The following is a 14,496-nucleotide window of genomic DNA, read 5'->3' on the forward strand; positions in this document are numbered from 1 at the left end:
CCCATGCCCATTTTCCGTAGTATAGCGAATAGCATCGACCACTCTACCCGGTCAAATGCTTTTTCAGCATCCAGTGCTATTATTGTCAAGGGGATTTCCATGATTTCGGTCTTTTCTATGAGGTGGATTATTCGTCTTATGTTATCGTGGGTCTTTCTATTGGGGATGAAGCCTGATTGTTCTTGGTGAATTAATTTGGGGAGCAGGGGTGCAAGCCTGTTGGGTAGGACTTTTGTATAGAGTTTGGCGTCGACATTGATTAAGGCGATTGGTCGATATGAGCCCGGACTTTCAGGATCTTTCCCTTTCTTACGGAAGACTAAAATCTTGGCGTCATTCATAGATGTGGCTATATTGTGCGTTGACTTGAAGGTGTTTAATAGCGTAGTTAGATAGGGTGATAATGTTTCCGCATATGTTTTGTAGAATGCTGCGATAAAGCCGTCCGGCCCTGGAGCTTTATTCTTAGGAAGGTCTCTTATTGCCTTCAGCACCTCCTCTGTTGTGATTGGTTGATCGAGAGCTTCCTTTTCTGCCTGCCAGAGCCACTGTTCTTAATGTTATCCCCGACAAGAAAGCCTCCTGTGCCTCTTCGCTCGGATGCTGTGACATGTACAGATTCTGGTAGAATTCTCAGAATACCTCTTTTATGTTCTTCGTTTGTGATCTCTTAACTCCCTGTCCGTCCGTCAGAGTTTTCACTGTTTGTTCTTGCCGTTTGCCTTTTAGTTGTCGTGCTAGAAGCTTTTCTGCTTTATTCGATTTCATCGCGTACCAGTGTTTGGTATGAAGTAGTTGCATTTCGGCTCTCTTTGTCCTTATCAGGTCTAACTGGCTCTGGATGTGACGGTAAGCTCTCTTCATTTTCCTTGAGGTGTTCTTGCTCATTTCTTCCCTTAATTCTTCCAGCTTGACCCCCAAATCGTCTTCCCATTTGTGTAGAAGTTTATCTTTTTGAGCTTTTAACGCTATTAGAAGTCCCCTTATCACCGCTTTGAAGGCTTCCCACGTGGTGCTCGGGGAGACGTCCGGGGTGACATTATTCTCAAAGTATTCCTCAATTTTCTCTCTGATTATTTCTTTTGTCGCTATATCTTGAATCATTTCTCTAGGGAATGTCCAGCGCCATAGGCCTGATTGTTTTCGCAGTTTAGGAAGGGTAATCCATAGTGGGGCGTGATCTGATAATGAGATTGTGCCTTTTTCTATGTCCTGTATTTCCCCGACTAGGCCTGCTGTGGCCCATATCTAGTCGATCCTAGAGCTTGTATTGTGTACGTGTGAGTGATACATATATCCTTTAGTTGATACTCTGATTCTTCTCCACACGTCTTCTAGTGCCAGGTTCTGCATTGTATGTCTGAGTGCGTTCGACGGAGCCCCTTGATGGGGGGTTTTGGGATTCGAACGATCTTCTGTTAGATTTCACGCTAGGTTGAAGTCTCCTGTCAGGATCACCTCTCCCTCTGCAAAACTTTCTAGTGTGTTTATTGTTGCTTTGATGAATCCTTCCTGGCTCGTGTTCGGGGCGTAAAGGGTTGCAATGGTTAGTTTACGGTTGTCTATCTGGGCCTTCACAAATACGTATCAGCCGTTTTTGTCCGCTAGTGTCTCCTTGATTTGGACCTGCAGATGGTTGGCGAAGGCTATGAGTACTCCTTTTTTTTCTCGTCATCATTGGATTGGATGATTTGTTTGCAGCCTTATATCCGAAGTAGACTTTTCCTCTTTTTCTGAATGTGGGTTTCTTGGAGCAATATTATGTCGAACTTTTCCCTTTGTAAGAAGTGTTCCGTTTTTTTCCTCTTCACAGTTGTGTTCAGCCCTCGAATGTTAAACGTTAGGATTTTCAGCCCCATCCTTTCACGTGAACTTGGGTTTTCTTGCTGGGATCATCCTGTGGGTTGCCATGGGATGCATTTGAACCAGAGTATGAGTCTCCCCCCCCTGAACTTTCCCCTGAACTCCCTCCCCTCCCCTCTCCCTTCCATCCCCCCCAACATTGTCCCTGAGGAGGGCTCTGGGCCCTATGGTTGCTCCGGCGTGGTACCTTTGCTCCATGCCCTCTAAAGTCTCAGGGTAATTATTTGTAGGGGATCCTAAACCCTGCTTGTGGTGCAAATTCCACTGGTGTCCCGTGACTCTGCCGCGCCTACTTTTCGGCACTGGCCCTGGCTTGGATGTTCGTGCCAATGTTTATTCTCCCTCCTAGTCTGCATAGGAGTTACTGTTCCTGGTGCGTTAATTTTATTCTGGATTGCGTGATTGCAGTCTTGTCCTTCTTTCCTCTGTTTGCCATCCCCTTGGCTGTCTCCGTTGTTTTGGGGGTTCTCTTGTTTTTGTAGGATCAGATTCGTGTTCCTGACATCCCATAATCTTGAGGCCATCTTCGCATGTTGTGATCCGATGTTGCCTTTCTTCCCATGAGAATAGAAGGCTGAAGGGGAATGTCCATTTGTACCGGATTTGTTTTTGAGATAGGATTTTGGTCAGTTGACTCATTTCTCTTCTCTTCCTGAGCGTGGATTGTGCCCGGTCCTGGAACAGTAGTATTTCTCTGCCATTCATTCTTATTTGATCCAGTGTCCTGGCCTTTCTCAACATCTGTTCCTTTTGTGTGTAGCTAGTCATGACCACTAGGACGTCTCTGGGACGGGATCCTGGATCCCCTGTTCTCCGGGGGCATACCCTGTTTATTCTATCGATGCAGATGTCTTCCCCGGCATCGTCCCCTAGAATATCATGAAATACTTGTTGCACTGCTGTGCGAGATCTTTATCCTCTACTGTTTCCGGCATATTTTTGATGCAAATGTTTGATCTCCTCGATCTATTTTCCAAGTCCTCGCATTGTGATTCGAGTTCCATCGCCAGACCTGCCAGGCGGTCTTGTGCTTCAGCTTGTTGGGTCGCCTCCTCGTTCATGTTCTGGACCGTCTTTTCCAGGTTGTCCGTCCTCTCCTCTAGGGATTCGATGTCTTTTTTTAGTTCCTGTACTGCCTGCTTCAGTTCCCCTTTCATTTTATCGAATTGTGACTGAGTTGAGGCAATGAACTGGTCTTGGAATTCTTTAAACCATGTTTTCATGTCTTCCCGGGTGGCCATGTCTAGCTCTTCGCTGCGCTCTATTGGGTCTGCTTCTTTACTATTCTGTTTATCCTGTTGTCTTTGGCCTGCGTTTCCTATTCCCCAAATGTGTGTCAGATCTTGTATCTGCTTGGCTCCTCTTTTGTTTGTCACTGCCGCCTGTGACCCCGGCCTCGCTTTGGCTTTGGACATGTGTGTGACTTCTTTACCCGGTGCACTATCCCTGCATCTTTCACTCCTTGGGCCTCCCGGGTTCGGATATTTCGCCCCCGCTTGTGCCCCACCGTTTCTCAGGTGTCTGGTCTTTTTCTCAGGGTGCTGGTGGGGTTATGCCTCTGTTATTGCTCTCGGTGTTGCAAGTCTCTTACGAGTGTCTGGGGGTCTGTTCCTCTGGGTGCCAATATGCTCCCCACGGGTCGTCCGTTGCGCGGTAGTGGCCCCGGTCCTTTCCCAGTGTGGCCTGCTTAGTGGGAAACCAACTGATCGGTTTCCTGGTTTCGGCCCCTTATCTGCATGCTGAGGCCGCGATGCTGGGTGCGCCGGGGGGACCTCCCTGTTCGTCCCCGGATCTCTGCCCCGCCTCGTACCTGCTTATCGCGCCACCAGATGGATCACTGGGTTCCGTCTGCCTCCGCCTCGGTGTGCTGGGCCTTGCCGTCTGCTCCCCTGCCGGTGTGCTCTGGGGTTCGATTCCTTCCACCTGGCGCCTCCCACTCCCAGGCGGTCGCTCGCCCGTCCGGTCCCCCCCTTTTCCCGCGGCCTCCGAGTCCGCCTGCTCCTCTCTCACTGCTTCCCTGCAGGGCGGGGACCGCGGCCTAGATTCTCGGTTCGCTTCAGGGTGCACTCCGGCGGAGGTCCGGATGTCCCCTCCTGGACTCGCTCCTCTGTTTCCGGCGTATTCACTGGCCCCGGGTCGGAGTCACATCCCTCGGCCTGACAGCGCGGGAAGACTGTCCTGGGTGAGGACCGGGGGGCACTTCTCGATCGCCCGCAATCTGTTTGTCTCGGCTCCTCTTCGCCCCTTTTTCTCTGCCCGATGAAGGAAGGTTCGTCTTGAAGGGCACAGCGCCTGCTTATTTTATTTTTTTATTGTCGCGGCCCGAGCTAGGGGACGGAGCTACGCTCACGCACGTCTACCCGGCTCGGCCGCCATCTTGGAATCCCACAATTTCAATTTTGAAATGAACCAAACAGCATACGTGCACGGGTACACACAATTGTGAATTCATAGCCAGTGGAAATATATATGAAAGAGTTATAAATACCGTGAATGTGATACATTGCAAATGCAAAGGGAACCATGGATCAATTGAGCAGTATCATCATAGAAGAGAGGGAAAAATAAAAATAAATGTATATGAGGGAGAAGCGATGTAAACAGAGCGACAACAGTTTCATTAATTCACTAGTTGTGATAACATTTACTAGGTAAGGAATTGTGAGAGCAATAGGATTTGATTTACTATAGTTAAGAAGAAGTTAAGTACCTTGTTTCAATTGGAATGCTGATGCGGTCGATCTTAGGTTTATATGGTTTAGCTGCAATAGTGCAATATTTGATTAAAATACAGACATATACTCAGATAATGGCTGTAGCCAAATTCAGTGGCTTAACCTTCATGATGTATTCCAAGAAATAAACGCATAGCTTTTAAATTCCTCGCAGTTGCAGCAATTTGTTAGTTAGAAGCCGGACTATGCGTGTTGCAGAGATTGGGAGAAAATTGGGACAAGGCGGGTTCGTAGTAAGTGGAGTCCCAATAGTTCGAGAAAAGAAAAATATAAACAAAGCCAATTATAAACGTGTCGGATGTCTGCCATGTTATTACCTCTACAAATAACAGATTGCAAGACCACGGCGGTCTGACAGCGGTCTAAGGAACCGTAGAAAATATCTTACCCTGGTGGTCTGCTTTAGATGCGGCTGATCCCCACACGGGCGCCGCTCTGCTTGCTTGTGATATTAACGCATGTTTCTGAATGAGTGAGCGGCAGCCCAGAAGGGATAGTTAGTGAGGCCGCCATCTTGGAAGGGTGTTAGAAGTGCCTAATTTGAATGGACACCAAACAGGGCAATGTAGCAAAATAACGTTGTTAAAAGTAAATAAGTGGGTCCAACATTCTTAATTGAATAATTAGAATTAAAATAGGAAGGTAAAGATTCCTGGTACTTAGTTAGGGCTATACCTGAAATCAGTGCCTGGTGTGCTCACACAGAATTCTGGTAAGGAAAAAAACGAAATGCTAATACATTTATACCATGTGTTAGACTTTGCTAAATGGCGCTGTTGGAAATATATAGAAATTGATTAAGGAAGAAGTGGGCTAATACGCATGCCAAATTGGCTAGTATAGTGTGGTTGAAAAGGTAAAGAACAAAGCAAGATCATGAAAGTTAAAAAACAATATTGCGTATGTCATCATTAATAATGTTGTATGGCGCTGAGTTTCTATTGCCTTCTCTATCAAAGTGTGCCCATTTATGAGTAGATGAATTGACTAATTGCATTGCATGTGTGCATGTGAAAATTATCGCACTTGGTCAGAGGCACAGATACAATCTGGCATGTGAATAAGATGGTGTGATGGTAGAGGGAGTCAGGTGGAAAGCTAGTTGTTGATGAGCTTTCAAAGCAAAATTGATGTATTATAAGAAGACAGCTAATTCATGGTCTGAGTTAAGGCCATCGTATACAGTCCTATATTGACATATACATCGGGCTTCGAGCCTGCAGAGTACCAACATTAGATTGACCCCTCGTGGGGGTAGCGTTGCTGTAGCAAGTCCTACAAATCTAATATTTTGTTTAAGGTCCAATTCGTGGTGTTTCTGCCAATGGCTGGCTAGTGGAAATTTTGCATCGTGGCTAGCTATGGTGGACAGATGTTCTTTAATTCAAGTCTTAAGAGGTGTAATGGTGCTGCCGATGCCACCAGGCAAACCGAAAATGTGTCTCTGAGCAATAGTGGATTGAATTGCAGAAAACTGGCTAAAACAGAATGGGGAGAAAACCGAGGTCCCATTGATCAGTTCCCCTTGCCCTAATTCTAACTGGAGTTCAGAGCTTTAGTCAGATTCCTCAGGGCCATGCCCTACCTCGAGTGGCTCAGTAAAAATCCTAAGGGTGAAGTGTTTGCCCTCTGGCTCGAGAGACGTGCAAGTTGCTGCAGAATGCAATGCTGGCTTTTCTAAATTGAGAACCATGAAGAAGATTCTTCCTTATTTTCCTCCCAAGTGCAGAACTCAATAAGTCACGTCCTCTATTATGGTGTTTCTTGACCACTGCAATCGGATATATTTGGAAGAAGCCACATTTCAGATCCAGTGTCTGCAAGTCCTGCAAAAATCTGCACCATGGCTGGCACTTGATGGTCTGTGCCTCTCATCAACACAGGCCATTCAACCTCAGATTCACTGGCTCCCATGGAACTCCTGTATCAAATTGAAGGCACTTTGTATGACTCATCACACAATGTACAATGCCGGGGCAAAGCCTAGTAGGTCCCTCTGATCTGCCTTCCAGAATTTGTGAAAATACCCCATTACCAGAGAGCGTGTCTTGGCAATCACTCCTTCTCATTTCTGGGCCCATCTCTATGGAATTCTTTGCCTACAACATTATGGGAAAAGACTGACAATACCCTGTTCCGTAAGGGTCTGAAAACATATTTGTTTTAAATGTTCTCTCTCTCTGTAGCCCTCCTGGCTCCCTGCCTTTCTTTAGTGTGTTGATGCCTTTAGGCCTTAGTTTGCGCTCTATAAATCCCCCTACAATACAATACAATACAATACAAAAGATTCATATGGAAGATGCTATGCATTAGTTGGAGACACCTTTTTAAAAATAACCTTTAATTGAAAAATATTTTCAAACAAATGTTCAACCAAATCTTCCTCATGTCCAGATAGTTCATTCAGGCTACACATTGTGGGCAGCTCAATATGCCATGTGCGACAACAGTCATTTAAAATGTTATGACAATTCTAACCAAATACTGTAAGGTAAAAGACAAAAATAGAATGGAAACTCTACAAAAAAATGGATTCCTGTCCAGTGCACATATATCAGATTGTTCTTTAGGCTTTCATGAGCATCCATTGAAAGCAGCTTTCCTTACTTTAGCAGCTCACCCTCTCTTGGTTGATCGATTTTCTCACTCCCACGTGGGGTACTTGGATTATCAGCCCTGCATGGGTTTTGTGATTACCCAGCCCTGCTTCGCTGCTTACTATTCTCACCCCCTTGTGGGGTCTTTGGATTCTCTTTCCTGCATGTACTTTCTCATCCCTACTTTATCTTTGGATTCTTGACCTGGCGTGGGCTAAGGGCTTACTCAGCCTGCATGTGATTGCCAGCTCTTTGAGCCACTCGTCGGGTAAATGGATTTTCAGTCAGCCATGGCCTCACCACCCTCAACCCGCTCCTTGTGTGTTGACGAGTACCTTTTTTCCAGTGATGGTGTTTTTGAAGGGAGGAGTTGCCTCATTAAAATTTTGGTGCTATCCCATCAGTAAATCTGGCGGGATACCACCAAAACAGTAATGCCATTACTGTCACTTGGAATTCCAGACTTACAAGCACCGGTAAGTGTATGTAATTCTCCATTCCATGGGGGGTGGCCAGTATTACCGGTGCTGGTAATAACCTGATTTATTGGTGGTGGGGTGCCGGAACTACAGGCAGCTTGGAGCTGCAGGTATATCTAGCCACCTCACCACCAAACTTGTAGTTTGGCAGTGTGGGAAAAGTGGCAGTAACGGAATTACCAGCACTTTTGTCCCGCATGGCCAAACTTGTAATGAGGCCCAAGGTCTTTCTGGCTAGCCCGGACCCATGCTCTCAACTTTGTTCCGATTCACATGCATGGGTCTCTCATGTCAGTCCTTCCCACCCTGGACACACAACTATCCAACAGTGCTACTATGTTTCTGGTGTGGCTTTGATATTTTCCTCAGTGGTGCTTAGCTCCTCAGACTCTCTGTCTTTGTTGAAGTGACAGCATTACACTCCCTCTTCTCCTTGGTGGTGCAGACCGGCATTTTTAACTTTCAATATTGTTCTCTCCTGTGTTTGCATTCAGTGACTTTAATGTTCCTCCATGGAACAGAATTGGAGAATCCATATGTTTTGATCTTCATGAAAGGGTGTCAAAAAATACAAATCAGAAACTAAACCATGAACTTCTACTATGTTTAATTCCCAAATAACCAACACACACTTAGGATTCAGAGGTAAAGAAAGGTGGAGTAAAACCCTTACTTGGGCTTTTGTTGTCCCTTTAGGCGTGCCACCCACTGTGGGATCCCACTTGTGTTGTCCCCAAGGGGTGTTAAGCATAATGGGCTCACCTCCCTAGTTCCAAAGGAGGTGGTGGCATCCTGGGACATATGGATGAATTCCCTGGATTCATCACAAATTTTACACTGATTACTACTCTTCCCAGTTGAAAAACAAAATAAAGGAGAATATCACACATTTTTCACAAAAGCTGCATTTTAAGTATCCAAAATTCCATGACACATGAACATCCTTCTAATAGATGAAGCAAGCATGGTGTTCAACCTAATTCTTGCTTTAGTTTTCCTAAGAATGCACATTCTTAACACTCGATACAAAGAACTGTTTTGAAGAAAACATATAATTGTCTTGGGAGATCTCCTACACTTAACAACAGTCGAAGATCAACCCATAATCAATACTTTAGGTTATAAAAAATGCCATACCACCCATGGCAGCATAGGTAACATTAACATATGGCGTCACCTTCGCTACAGACATCTTGTTCAAAATATGAGTTGGTCTGCCGACTTAACATATGCTCAAATTCTGCAGGGCATAAGACTTGGGATATTTGCTGAACAAGAACAATAATCCTTAAAATGTAGACTGTTAAATGAATTTTATGGACAAAACACATCATGCACTGATTTAATGGAACAATTACCACAACAAAATCAACAATGCCTATGTTTACCACAAACCTTTGCACATGTTGCCCAATATAATGGCAACATGCTACAAAAAGGAAAGGCAACCCAAAGAACTCATCAGCTACTAAGACAACCTAGAAGTGCAACGCACAACACTCCCCATGTGTCAGCAAACAACAGCTTTTCTAAATAAAACAGGATACCAAATAACGTAGAAAACTCTGCATCAGACAAAGCTGTTTTGGAAAAGGTATTAACTTTCTTCCAAAACTGCAGCATGGTACTAAGATGAAACATTGACGTAGAGCAATGTTTAGTTAATGGAGAAATGAATGGCTACAAACACATCCAAATGAAAATAACAAACCATGTGTCCCCATCAAGTTTGCCAAACTTGAAGAAACTAAAAAAAAACCTGCACTGCATCATGTTTCCTTCTGTTTAAAGAAATGTATGTACACAGAGAACAATTATGTTCTATATTGCATATGCTGAAACAATTCACATGTCACAAGATCAAGCCCTCAATGATGCATTTGTAGACATTGGCAACACAGTCTTTAAAAAAGGCACTCTCACATATTTCGTAAACTCACAGGTCTACTTTTTTTAAAATCATTGATGTAAACAAAGTCAAAGCAGACATTCCTTGCATCCAAACAGCCAAACAGCCAAACAGACTATTTGCACTCTATGCTAAAAACTTGGATATACATCCTGCACCTAAAAAAATTAAATCTCAAAAAAGACAACAAGTAGAAAATGAAACCCCATCAGACTTCATAATTTTCATTAAAAAAAGAAAAGGACTACAGCACTTTTAAAACCACCACATCATACATTCTCTGGTCCTTTTACATTTCAGAACATAACTGGTGTGAACTGCTACACAAATTTAGCAACCAATCTACTATTTCAATTGCCAGCAATTAAGGATGATGTTTACTTGCATGGCTCAGAACAGTTATGTTTCTAACTGCTCATCCTGCACAGAAATGCCACTAGCAATACTGGCTCTAGCAACAGTTTATGAGGCGTAAACCTGGAATTGGACCACTGGGCAAGAATTGTAAAGGTCACCATGAACACACAGGTGAATCCACAAAATCCTCATATCATTACCAGAAGTACTAGAAGTACTAGAATTACTGGAGAGAACAATCATTCCTGTAAATGGCATCCTACAAATTACATACACTTAGAATCATATGCAATAATATTTCACAAGAGAATGTTCTCAATTAATGATGTGTGTATCTACCTATACCAAATTGTAATACAATAAAATGTCAACAATTTCTCCAAAGTACAAATCATTGCATGTTGTGCTCATTTTGCAATTCAGATCATCTTGCAATAATAAAAGTGGAACAATATATTATAATAATGTTTTTAAGGTACAACACAGATGGAACAAAAAATACATGTACACTAAATAACTTTACACATGCACAGGTCTATCTTAGAAAATAAAGTAATCACCACGGTAGGCATAACATACCACACTGGTGTCACAGCCACTTCAAGACAGTATACTGCATGCATAAAACAAAGAAGTGGCTGGTTTGAATGTAACAACACTACCTTTAAAAACACAAAGGTTAGCAGCAAACCTAAAACATGCCTACTTAATATTTCTGAAACCAAAATTAAATCATAATATAATACTGCAAAGTTAACTGCCCAATAATATTGAGTTATACTGCAACTATGTGTATCTAACCACGTTAGGTCCTAAAAGAAAACACAAAACAAGTGTCAAACAAAATTATGCATTGAACAAAACAATGTATACGTAGAAAATATATTCCTCAAAAGTTGACAGTTAGAATATGCCATAAGTTATCTTCCTATTTTAAACATAGGATAAAACCTATATAGTGTGTATTATTATGAAAAATATATCAACACTACACAACAATATCATTTTTTCAATCCATCTTGGTGTTTTATCCCATAACCCAATGATTAGAAATATGTTACAACAGCAACATAATGTTACACACACATGTTCGAAAGATGTTAGTGCTAGAACGCTGCTATTTTCACCATGATGGGTAAACCTTCATTAATGTATTCTCATTCCTAAACCCAGCACTGTTATTTATCCCTATTGCTTCTATAGCACCAAACTCCATGTTCTCTAACTCACAATTCTTAAAGTAGTAATATAGCATACACAAGATTAAAAACCATCACTGATGCCATCAATGTAAATTCAACCACATTGTTGTTTGTCTTCTTCAGGTTCATAATATGTTTCAAAATTAATATAAGAAAAGAATAGCAGCATTTCCTTCACTTTTTCACAAACATTGTATCAACCCTCATGCCCATGGCCACCAGAGGACAGCCCCACTACCAAAGACATTCCCACATATCCTCCCTCATGGCCATGGCCAGTGGCCAGACTGATTCTTCAGACCCGTACAAGGCCAGGCCGATTCCCAACATTAATCCCACATACCATTCCTCAAGGTCATAGACAGTGACCAGATAGATCATCATTCCCATACAAAATGTCAAGGCAACTCCCAACATCAATGAAGCGGGCAGCTTCAGTCCCACATACCATCCTTCATGGCTATGAGCAGTGACCAGATTGATTTGTCAGAGACTTACAACAGGCCAGGCCAACAACCAACGTCACTCCCAATTATCATCCCTCATGGCCATGGCCAGTAATCAGATTGTTCAGGGCATACCCACACTCCATCCCAATAAGAAAACTATAACCAACGCTAACTTGTTCCTATCTATCACCTAGTACACACAACTGCATATTATCCCTCATGCCCATGGCCACTGTAAGTCAGCTGCACTGTCAATCTAAATCCCAAATATCATCCCTCATGGCCATGGCCAGTGACCAGATTGGTTCTTCAGACCTGTACAACTGGGCAGGGCCACCTCCCAGCCTCAATTCCATGTACCATCCCTCATGGCGATGGCCAGAGATCATGTTGTTCATGTACAGCCCACACCCCAGCTTTTCCATGACAAAACTGTATCCCACACTCACTTATCCCCATCTTTCACATATTATACAAATACAGATATCATCCCTCATGCCCATGGCCACTGGATGGCCACAATCAATATACATTAACCAAATCACAATAGGTATGCCACACACTCGCACCATAGTTAATGCAATCGGTTCAGCAGACAGTAAAACTTCATTAGACAGCTTCATATGGCATGAATGAACCCACCAAGGGGACCATTTAAAAATATGTTGATGCCCCTTATGCTCCTAGGTTGAGCAAGTGGCTCACTCATCCAATGTCTGTGGATGTTATTCAGCTGCCTGATTGGTCCAGTGATGTCCACGAACACAGTATCAGAAAGTGAGCAGCAGACAAGACCGAAATATCACTAATTTGTTTACCTAATTTTTGAGATTTTTTTTGAAAAAACCGGCTGGATGGATTAACACGAAATTTGCAGAAGCATGCCTTCGGGGCTAGGCTGACACTCCTGATGCAAGTTTGATCCAAATCCGTCCAGCTGTTCGGGTTGTAGCCGCAAGCAACCTTTCTTTCCCAGGCAAGTATATAAGGATTTTGAAATGTTTCATACTGCACAAAAAAAACACAGTCCCGTCTATATTTTTGTTTGCAAAGTTTTGTGCATATTCTTCGAACAGCGCCAAAGTTATGTCCAAAAAATGCTCTTCCTATGGGAAAGCCGACATAAACATAACTAGTGTCACTACCTCTGACCTTGTAATATAGCAGATAGTAGCAGATGAAAAAGGCAACTGATCAGCTCTGTATTTCAGATGAACACACACGTTATCAGACTCACCATGGCATCAACACAAAAAACACCACCAGCTTGCTGAATAAAGGGTCAAATGAATTTTTCTCAAACAGAGGCTTCGTGGAAAATAAATGGACTTCTTGTGATGCTCAAGTTGGCATGATAACAGAACAAGACATTCTATTCTATAACGATTGTCACTTGGATTGCTGTGAATCGTGTTTACTTTCTATCTGAACTCAGCAGGTTAGTTAATTGGGCAACAGAAAAAAACTCTTACATTTTGATATCCAGCTGCTGATATACAAAGGGCAGGAAGTTATCTCATTAAAGGGACACCAGCTTTATGCAAATTGTACAAACAAAAAAGGCTCCCCTTCATACTTTCTTTCCATAAATGACCTAATAACGTAGGAATAAATTGCCATATTGAAGAGCCTTTGTTGTATTTTTAGCACAAGGCTCTTTGTGTTGCAGCAAATATTACTAAATGCGCCTCGCTCAAAAAGAGTGTTTATGAAATAAGGCACTGAGAAGCCTTTATTCCTTAACCGCCTTCAGTTACTTGTATGCCATGAAATTAACATAATTAGGCACAGAGAAAAGATGACATAAGCAGTGTGCCATGCACAAAAGCCGCAGTGAGCATCTAAGGGAGGTATTTTGAGAGATCAAAAATATTCTAAGTGCTCAAGACGAAAAGGTCCTCCTTTTTATTTGTGCACCGCCTTGAGATACTGTTTTGCACTCCGTGAAATTCACATAATGAGATGCAGTAGACTGATGACATTAGCATTGCACCATGAGAAAGAGGTCAGTTTCCTATGAAAGATAGTGACTGTTCGTGTTCATCATTAATGTGCTGCTTCAAAGCAGCAGGCATATGACCGTCTGGCATGTTAAGTGTCATGCAGCTATCTTTAAATAGCCGTTGTGCAGTTCTTTGGGTGAAACTTGGTTTTTGAGTCACGACATGAGACACAAAAACAATAGGACAGTATGGTTTTCACAAAATGGTTTATTCATGTATGAAGTCTAGAAATGTTTACAATTTAAGTGTTGAAGGGAGCACATTTTAGCTGCTAAATAGAAAAAAAAAGTTGAGCACAACAGATAGCTTAGTAGATTAAGTATCTGCTGTTTATGTGTGCGTATAAGGTACAGTTTAACGTTCCCAAAGAGTCTCAATTGGCCTAACTATAAGCTTGGTGGTATTAGCACCACTAATACCACCAAACTCCATAGTTGTTACCACCAGTGATAATGATAAAGAATTTCCTGTTTATTGATGTGTGTTACTGCATAGTCTGAAGCTAGCAGGCCTTCATTGGTTAGAGATGGCTCTTGCCAAACCCGGTACTACCACCATCACCACCACATTTTTTTGAGGTAGTACCAACACTCAAAAGCAAGACTTTTTCATGTCTATGAGGTTCCGAGTAGGACATCGAGCAGATTGTTAAAATAGGTGGCATTTGGAAATACATGATACCATCACTGCCACACTCATGCTGAGATCCAACATCTTTTATTCTTTCCAAGTACATTAGATGAGTGTCAAGTAGTTGGATAATTCAATAGTAACACAGAGAGAGCTCCATGGAGCTTTAGAAAGAGCTTTACATAATGAGAAGTCACAGCATCTGTAAACGCCAGATTGCAGTGTTACTGAAAAGCCCATCCTGTGTCCCTGCCAAACTCCCTCTCTTTCAC

Source organism: Ambystoma mexicanum, chromosome 9 (genome assembly GCF_040938575.1).
Source record: "Ambystoma mexicanum isolate Mex_15411 chromosome 9, UKY_AmexF1_1, whole genome shotgun sequence".
Classification (NCBI taxonomy): Eukaryota; Metazoa; Chordata; class Amphibia; order Caudata; family Ambystomatidae; genus Ambystoma; species Ambystoma mexicanum.